Genomic DNA, 9,102 nt, shown 5'->3' on the forward strand with positions numbered 1-9,102 from the left:
TGAGATAAAATACAGAGAAAGCTGTAGGTCAGGACACTTATGGAAAGTGCAACTGTCAAAGATGGGAAGAAAAATAGGGATGATCCATGTTCAGAGGTTGTACATCCCTGGTGCCTCTGGTGAGAGCAGTAGGGTAGCCAGGTCCCCTAATCACTTTCTACCACACACACACATGTACACACAGGCACATGAACAAACACATGCACACATCTACACCAGAAATAGAGGAATCTGCCTTGTGGTGAGAATAGTGAATTTAGGAGCTTGAGACAGTACAATTTCTAGGTACTGGTGATGCAGGAACCTGTCCCTAGAGGCATGATTGATGGCACCATGAGCCCTACTGTTCCTTTGGAACCAATGGAGAGAGAGAGAGTTACAGAAAGCTAAACATGCAATCTTAACTACAAAATAAATGCACAATGAAGAAACACCAAATATCCAAGAAAAGTCTACAGTATAAAAAAGAGACAATAAGTTCAATAAACAGCTTATGCCCAAAGAGATAGAGGCAATAAATTGCTGTTAACAGGACTTGGGGGGAAAAAATAGACATTTCTGTATTATTTCTGAGAGTAAAGCTAAGGCCAATGGATAAAAGTAGCAGGAAGGTAGACTTCAGCACAATATAAAGTAAGAACTTGTCAAATAATTATGTTCATTCGACAATGGACTTCAATCAAGTATGTGCAAGCTCTAGTCTTGACTCTATCCTATATGGTATTTTAATCAAATACTTGTAAACATATACAGAGGTGCACTATCAAAACAAAGCAGCTTAGCTAACACACACACACACACACACACACACACACACACAGCTTAACTAACAGACAAAAATTAATTTGTCTGGATACCAGAAAGCCAGGAACAAATAACCTATAATCACTTAGTCTGGCATATAGAAGCCCTGGGGTCAATATTTGTTAAATAAACTTAAGCATCATTGAGCAAATACATGTCCATCTTCTTCACCAGCAAAAGGAAAAACATGTTATTTATTGAATTTTTATTTTAGTAGAGAAGACAACTAATAAATAACTAGGATACAAATGTAGGAAGTCATATTTCTGTAAAGAAAAATAAAGATGGGTAAGGTAATAGAGAACAATGTGCAATCATTTTTGTTTGGTTTGCTTTGTTTCAGGAGAGAGACAACTTTCAAGTGGAAGATATTTGATTTGAAATCTATAATAAAGTGAGGCATTATAGTAATCTATTGTTGTATAGACCTTATTGACTTAAAGCGACAACACTGATTGTCTCGCAGCTTGGCTTAGCTGTGTTCTCTGGCTCAACATCTCTCATGAGGCAGCAATCAAGATGTTCTTTGAGGCTGTCGTCTTTGCCAAGCTCTGCCAAGAAGATTCCGCTCTAATCTCACTCAGAAGTTTGTTGGCGGGATTCGGTTTCTTCCAGGCTGTTGCACTGAGGATATCAGCTCCTGACTGACTGTTGAGTAGTTGTTGATGCAACCTAATCTTGGATGTGGCATCCCATCCCTTTTTGCTCTTTTCTATTCTTAAGAAGCAACTCACTAGGTCCACTTCACATGCAGAGAAGGGAATTCTACAACAGAGTGAATATTAGGAGCTGGGGATCTTTGGAAGCAGAGTCGCAAAGCTGCCCACCATAGGCACCACTGTATACAGATAAGAGAAAAGCATTCCAGATGTTATGGACAGCAAATATAGAGATTATGGTGTGTTTGAGGAACAGCGAGAAGGCTGAAGAGGAATAAGACAAGAAGGAGATGGAGCTTGAAGATCAGTAAGAGGCCAGATCCTAGGTCACATGAAACTTTTAGGTCTCAATAGTTTGGACTTGATTATGAGTATAAAGAAAATACCATGGATTGTTGGAGCAGAAGAGGTTAGACTAACTTTTCATTTATGAAATCCTAGTGATGATAAATGGTACATTCTATTTGCTAATTTATTTGTTTTTATTTTTAATAACCTTTATGTAGAGAAGCTAGCAATTCCATGTCAGATGTTCTCTATATTTAAAAAAAAAATTTTTTTTAACTGGTTCTTAACACCCCAAATCTGACAAGCTGTTGACCTATAAGGAGATGATTTGAAATCAAAGATTTTTTTTTTTTTTAAATTGCAATCAATTGGGTTTGTCCCCCTTCAACCTCAGGCAAAAGTCAGGGAAAACAAGGAGTTGGAATGGAAAGCAATATGGTGGACATGATCTTAACTGTGTATGGGGAGTCATTGGGAAAGGTATCTTACTGCCCAAGGATATTTAGGTGATGGAAGGGCGGCAGTCTACTTCCTGCTGGAGAACAAATACTTAAATTGCCAATTCCTTCTCCTTAGTTATCTGGGTCAATTAATCCCAGCATACAACTGCCAGCTGAGCTCTTCTCTGGCCAGGCTGCTCTGCTTTGAAATTCTCCCCCACACCACCTCGCCCAATGATGTCAGATGGGGTGAGTGCCCCGCCAGCCCTCCCCTTTCACAAGATGATGTGCAAGGGGAAATGCACGCTGTCTTTGCTCAGGAAACATCTGGTTGATCCGCTAGTCCTCAGATGGGTCACTGGCTGTTTTATAAGTTAGTGGAACAGAATAGGATGGGAAGACACGGAGCTTCAGTGATTACTCAACCTCACCACCAAGTTACATACTAAAATGAGAGGTGAGGAAACAGTCTCCCTGGCAGGCGCTCTCCAGGGACCCGGCGCAGTCACTGCACAGTCACATTTCCTAACTTGTAATGGAAAACGAATGCTGTTTACAAGAGCTCAAAGTAGTCAGAATGGGATCCTGAGCCAAACTGTGTAGTGGAAGGTGAACTCCTGCTTGAGCACTTTCAACAGTCCAGTAATTATTCAATACCAGGCCTGAAGTGTAGGGTTCTAATGAAGAATATTATTTACTCTCCCTTGGAAAATGAAACGCCACATTCATAGGTAAGCGGAATCCATGACCACTTAAAAACAGATCCAGCCCCTCATAAGCTGCTTGACATAAAACAAAAGTTGCTGTATGTCCCGCATGGAGCTCTAAGTACTTTTTTGTCCTGCTTGGTTTCCATTGACATTTCCTCAGTTTACGAACCACTAGAGAGGAATTGGGTAAAACAGATAAGAGAAATGGATTCAGTGTATTGACCCTTTCTCCACACTCTTCCATATCTGTCCCTGGGGGACTACAGGTTTTCTTAACTTTCAGGATCCTGTTCTGCAAATGAAGAAGTCTTCTTTTCTAGCCCTGTTGTACCTCCAGCTTCTCTCCCTTCTCCCAGTTAAATCAATAATACTATTCTGCTGTGTAGATTTTTAGAAGACTGATCTAATCTTCCAAAGGTGTTGAAGCAGAGTGAAAAGAAAATAAAAATAAAAGTAATAATAATAGTAATTTTAAAATACACACACACACACACACACACACACACACACACACACACAAAACCCAAAGCAATCTTAGCTTTTAAAATTCTAAAGATTCATTTTTTGTTTCAATGGCCACTCTTTGGTAAGAATTAGGAAAAACACAAGATGAGTAAATTTTCTTTTGGATGCATCTTTCAGGCTTTATTGGTCAAATTGAGATCATGGGGTTTTAGAATTATTGTTCCATCATTGATTCATTTGTTCTTTCAGCAGATAGTTTAGAATATATTTGGTGGTTTATATATTAAGTATATAATTTGGGAATAAGGCAAAGTTCCATTACTCTCTTGGTGCCTATAAAAGTGAGCAAACAAGAAATATACTTAATGGAAACTATCACATGTATGCAGACAGGTGAATGAAATAGGGAAAGATAACTTCCCTATTCCCTGGTTACTTTTACCACAAAATCTGTCAGAGGATGTGACACTTAACAACTTGCATAACTTGAAGAGTGCAGGCTTGTGTGGGTCAGGAAGTAGGGCATTCCAGGCAGAGTGGACAGCTGATAACAATGACTGATGCAGGAACAAGCTTGGCACATTGATGAAACTGAAGGAAGATGAAAAGGGTTGGAATGTAAGGAGGAAGGTGGAAGCTTGAGATGTAGGATAAAGTGTGGGATCTAAGATCAAAGAAGCCTAGCTTTGTGTTCCCAGTCTACTTAACTGGCCGAGCTACCTTAGGCTCCTTATTTAGGCACTTTGAGTTATATATCCCTCATCAGTAAGTTGGAGATAGTATTTCCTACATCACCAAATACTAATTTGTAAGAAAAGCATCCAATCTAGTGCCTAGCACACAGCAGGAACTGTTTATGTGTCAACTTGACTAGGGGGGCCCAGATGTTTGGCCAAATATTATTCTGAGTTGTCTGTAAAGGTGTCTAGGGATGAAATTACCATTTTAATTGATAGACTGAGTAGCAGATAGCCTTCTTTAATGTGGGAAGTTTTCACGCAGTCAGCTAAAAGCATGAATAGAACAGAAAGTCTGGCCGTCTTCTGAGTAATGAGGTACGCCTCCTGCTTGGCTGCTTTTAGCTGAGACATTGGTGTTTTCTGGTCATCAGACATGAATGGAAACATCGCTTCTTCTTGAGTCTTTAGCTTGCTGCTTTTGGACAGGAACAACACCACAGGCTCTCCTATGTCTCCAACTTGCTGATTGCAGACCTTGAAACTTCCCAGCCTTCATAATCATGTGAGCCAATTCCTTACTTTACACACACACACACACACACACACACACACACACACACACACACACACACACACACACACACACACACACAGAGTTATGCATTGCTTAACAGTGGAAATACATTAGAGAAATATGTCCTTAGATGATTTCGTCATTGTGTGAACATCATAGAGTGTACTCAATAAACCTAGATGGTAGACCCTACTGTACATCCAAGCTATATGGCATAGCATGCTGCTCCCATGTCACAAAACTGACTGCATGTTACAGTACTAGATACTGCAGACAATTGCAGTACAATGGTATTTATGTTTCTAAATATACCTAAACATAGGAAAGACACAATAGAAATATGGGATTATGATCTTATGGAACCACTGTCATACATGCAGTTCATTGTTGAACAAAACATTATTATGCACCTCACAACTGTGTGTGTGTGTGTGTGTGTGTGTGTGTGTGTGTGTGTGTGTGTGTATCCTGTTGGTTTTGTTTATCTGGAGAACCTAGACTAATGCTGCAAGTCTAATCAAAGTCTCCAATCTAAAGGTGCTAGGATTCATTATTTTGCTGTCATAGGTTAGGTTGAATATCATAGAGAGAATAGGTTTTAGCGAGCCCTGACTTTTAATGGAAATTTGACAAAACTTGGAAAATAGTTCCTTCACAGGCGAAAGGTATAGCCTGAGGCAAAGAATGGAGACAGAAGAGAGTGCAGCAGATAGATCTGTACAATTGGAGCAATAGCTAATAATAGCTAACATTTATTGTCCACTTATTAAACAGATTTGGGATAAATCAGAGGTTCATTGACTACTTATTAAATTCTGGACATAGACCAGCAGATTCAAGATCTAGCAGAGAGGCACTTGAACTGGTTCCTGATCTCCTGGTCCAAAGGGACACTCTCCTTTGAGCTATTTATTAGTTGCTGTAGGCAAAGCTACTGTATCTTTCCCTTTAATGCTATGCTTAAATAAGCCCATTCCTCTCTCTTTTAGAAGTCCAGGGGTAGTAGGACTGTTTTGACCTCCTTAATCGTAAACTTTCATTTTTGAATCAAAGGTTTTTGTTTCAATTCTCACCATTTCCCAGACACAGTGAAGGGGAAAAAACCAGGTGAGTTTGCACTTTTTCTTTTTAAGATCCTGAGCAAGAAGTGGCATGTTTCATTTATGCTTATATGACACTGGCCAGAATTTAGTCCCATGGTCATATTGCACTGCAGGGAAGGTTGGGAGGCCATGCGCTCTGCTAAAATGCAACAACTTTGGAATGAGTAGACAACAGATCCTATGGGACTAGAAGCTCACTACAAGCTCCTGATGCATTATGCTTCTCTTCCATATGATAGCGATCACACTGTCATTATTATAAGCACTCGTGCACATCTAGACTGCTAAATCCCAAATGGAAGACTACATGCCACCTTTATGTACTTCACTCCCAGACCTGGCATATCATGTAAAGAGCTTGAAAAATCACTCACATAGCATACTGCTTAGTTGTTCTGTTATTATTTATGAAATGCAGCACCCATTATATATAAACAAATAGACACATGTCCGTACATATGTAAATAGATTATCAATATAAATATTTTTTCTGAAGTTCTCCTGTTTTGTTGGTTCTAAACTCTGCAACTTAAACAATATTTTTCTGTTGTCTCAAGAAAAAAATGTTTTCTTATAGTTGGGGATGAGTAAAGAAAAAGAAACTTTGGAAAAAGCGAGCCTGCTTACAATTTTAATAGCGTTGTTCCTTCTCTCTCACTGCTTGCTCCTGAAATAGTTGTGCTCTAACAGGTTGGGTGATGCAGTCATGTGAGAGAGTACGCTGTGCACCAGCATGGGCCAAAAGAGGCAGAAGAGATGTGCATGGATGTCCCCTCTGCCTTTTTTCCCCCCAGTTAAAACTCCAGAAGCTGATGCTCCAGTTTGGGAACTCAGTTAAGTATGGGCTACTCTGTCTGCTGCGTGAAATGGAGAGGATTCAAAACATCAAGGTTTAATGCACCTTGGAAAGCCCCCCATGTCCATAATGGCAGGACTATGGAGATGCTGGGGAACCATGGAGAAAAATGAGTGGTGACAAGAATGAATAAATATTAATAAGGTCATTCCTCAACCTAAAATCTTTCAAAGATTTTAGGTGCTCTTGGTATAAAGTTCAAAATCCTTGCAAAGGTTCTCAGGAGGTTCCGTGGCCTGACAGCCCACTTCTTCAGTCATGTATGAGCTGCCTCTCCTTCGTGTCATTGCTCCAGTCATACTGGCCTGTCATTCTTCAGATGTGACCAACTCTCCTGCTGAGACCTTCCTCTTTAGGGTTTTATACAAATTGTTCTTCTTTCATGCACCGCTTTCTTCCCTAACCTTTACCTAGACAACTCCAATATGAGGACCTTGTAGTCAAGGAGCTTATGGTCTAATGAAAAACAGGTCTTCTCTTCAACACACCACATCTCTCTCACTCATTCTAGAAACTGACATGGCTATCCCCATGCCAAAGGATACCAAGTCCCTGAGAAATATCTGTTAAGGGAATAAATGTCTCAGTGCTTTTAAAGATAATTATTGAGGCTGAGGCAGAAAGATCATTTGAGGCTAGGAGTTTGAGACCACCCTGGGCAACAGCAATAATTTGTCTCTACAAAAAATTTTTTTAAAAAAAGATGACACTTGGAAGGCTGAGGCGGAAGGATCGCCGGAGCCCAGCAGGTCGAGGCTGCGGTGGCCGGAAGCGGCCACTGCACTCCAGTCTGGGTGACAGAGTGAGACTTCCACTCAAAAAAAAAAAAAGATGACAATTACTGCCTTGTCTCTTGTAAATCCATCTGGGGAGCAGGAGGTTGGAAGCACAGGCAGTCTGAGTGAGAACTCTCAGCCAGGGATCCAGGCCAGGACTCATGCTGTGAAGTAGGAACGTTTTCAAGGGAAGTGACCCTTTGCTGGAACACCTCGGTTCCAAGGTGGTCATTAACTTTGAATTGTTGTGCAGTGCGAATAATTTGCCTGTGGAAAAAAATTAGCACTAACAGGAATGCTACTTTTGTCACTAAATTTCAACTAGAAACCTGACTCATCTCAGCCAGACTCAGTCCAGACTATGCCATTTCTGTAACATTAAAATATAACCTGTAGCCATACCAGCAAAGCCACCTCTTAACAGAGAGAAGACCTTGGTACTTTCAAGGAAGGGCCAGTGAGAATCTATGAAATCTAGAACCCTCAAAGATACTGACTTGGGGGAATAATTTGGCTTGAATCAATGGAATACGTGTCTCTATATCTGGATGGGTTTAGTCTTCTAGGTTTGTTTATGTGGTCAATCTTCTCTAAATCACTTATTCACTCATTTAGTTGACATTTGAGTGCCTAGTAATCAATAGAAGCTATCCACAAAAAGTTTTTTCTATCTACACAAAAACAACTTATCAAAGACCTAGGAAAAATAAGCAAAACAAAGTGCTAGAGAAATGAAAGTATAACCTTCAAATTCCGAATGATACATCCAGTCGCTATAGAAAGGTATACACTAAAAAACCAGGTGCAAGCCCTGCAATAAAACGCTAAAGCACCAGTTGTACTTTTATTTTTGCCTTTTATTAACTACTGTAGCTCAAGAATTCTTAGTTTCCCACATAACCTCACATTTCTAAGTTGGTTAGGACTGTTCTGAACTCCAAATCAGCAAGCACAAATGCCAAGAAGTCATAACTCCACTAATTATAGCAAATGTTGTGACATTTTTAAATAGGTGCCTTACCTAGAAACTCAGTATTCTTAGTGTTCTCAGAGTTCTAAGCAAATTATTGAATGCTGTTTAAAGAGATGGTTTATGTAATACCACCATTATGTGTCAGGTAAATCATCTCATGTTGATTTGGTGTTCAACTATAATCTCAGTGCTTGTATTTCAGAGAATACAAAAGATTTCAACTTGACCTCTATAATAGGGGGTATTTATATTTAGCATATCTAGAATTAAATTCCAGCTACATTACTGATGATATTTTAAAGATAAATTTATGAGGCAGTCTCTTATTTGCATAATTCCATCCATTTGACTACAATAACTGGGATACAGATAAACACATGGTTTACAAGAACTATAAATTAAGGAATAGTGAAGGCTTACTGGAAAGACATGCTATTTTTGTTGTTATTGCTGCTTAGTGTGAGCCTGGGAAGATGCAGGCCTACCTACTGCTGTTGTCAACAAACTTACTAGCAAATGTAGACCAATATCAAAGATAACTTGAAGAAAAGATCTGAATTCTAACCTCAATTTGAACACCTGTATCAATCTCTACCTGAAGCCACATACACCTTGCTTTGCATGTAAGTGAGTCCAAAATTCTTTTTTTAATGTTCAAGTTCACAGGTTAGGTTGGATATCACTTGCAAACCAAAGGGACTAATTTGTTTATGCAAATGGTAGAAGGCATGAAGGAGCCTGTACTCAGGACAAATAAAGGTCACTCTATATTTA

This window comes from Carlito syrichta, unplaced genomic scaffold (genome assembly GCF_000164805.1).
Source record: "Carlito syrichta isolate Samal-C Ts95f unplaced genomic scaffold, Tarsius_syrichta-2.0.1 Scaffold316465, whole genome shotgun sequence".
Classification (NCBI taxonomy): domain Eukaryota; kingdom Metazoa; phylum Chordata; class Mammalia; order Primates; family Tarsiidae; genus Carlito; species Carlito syrichta.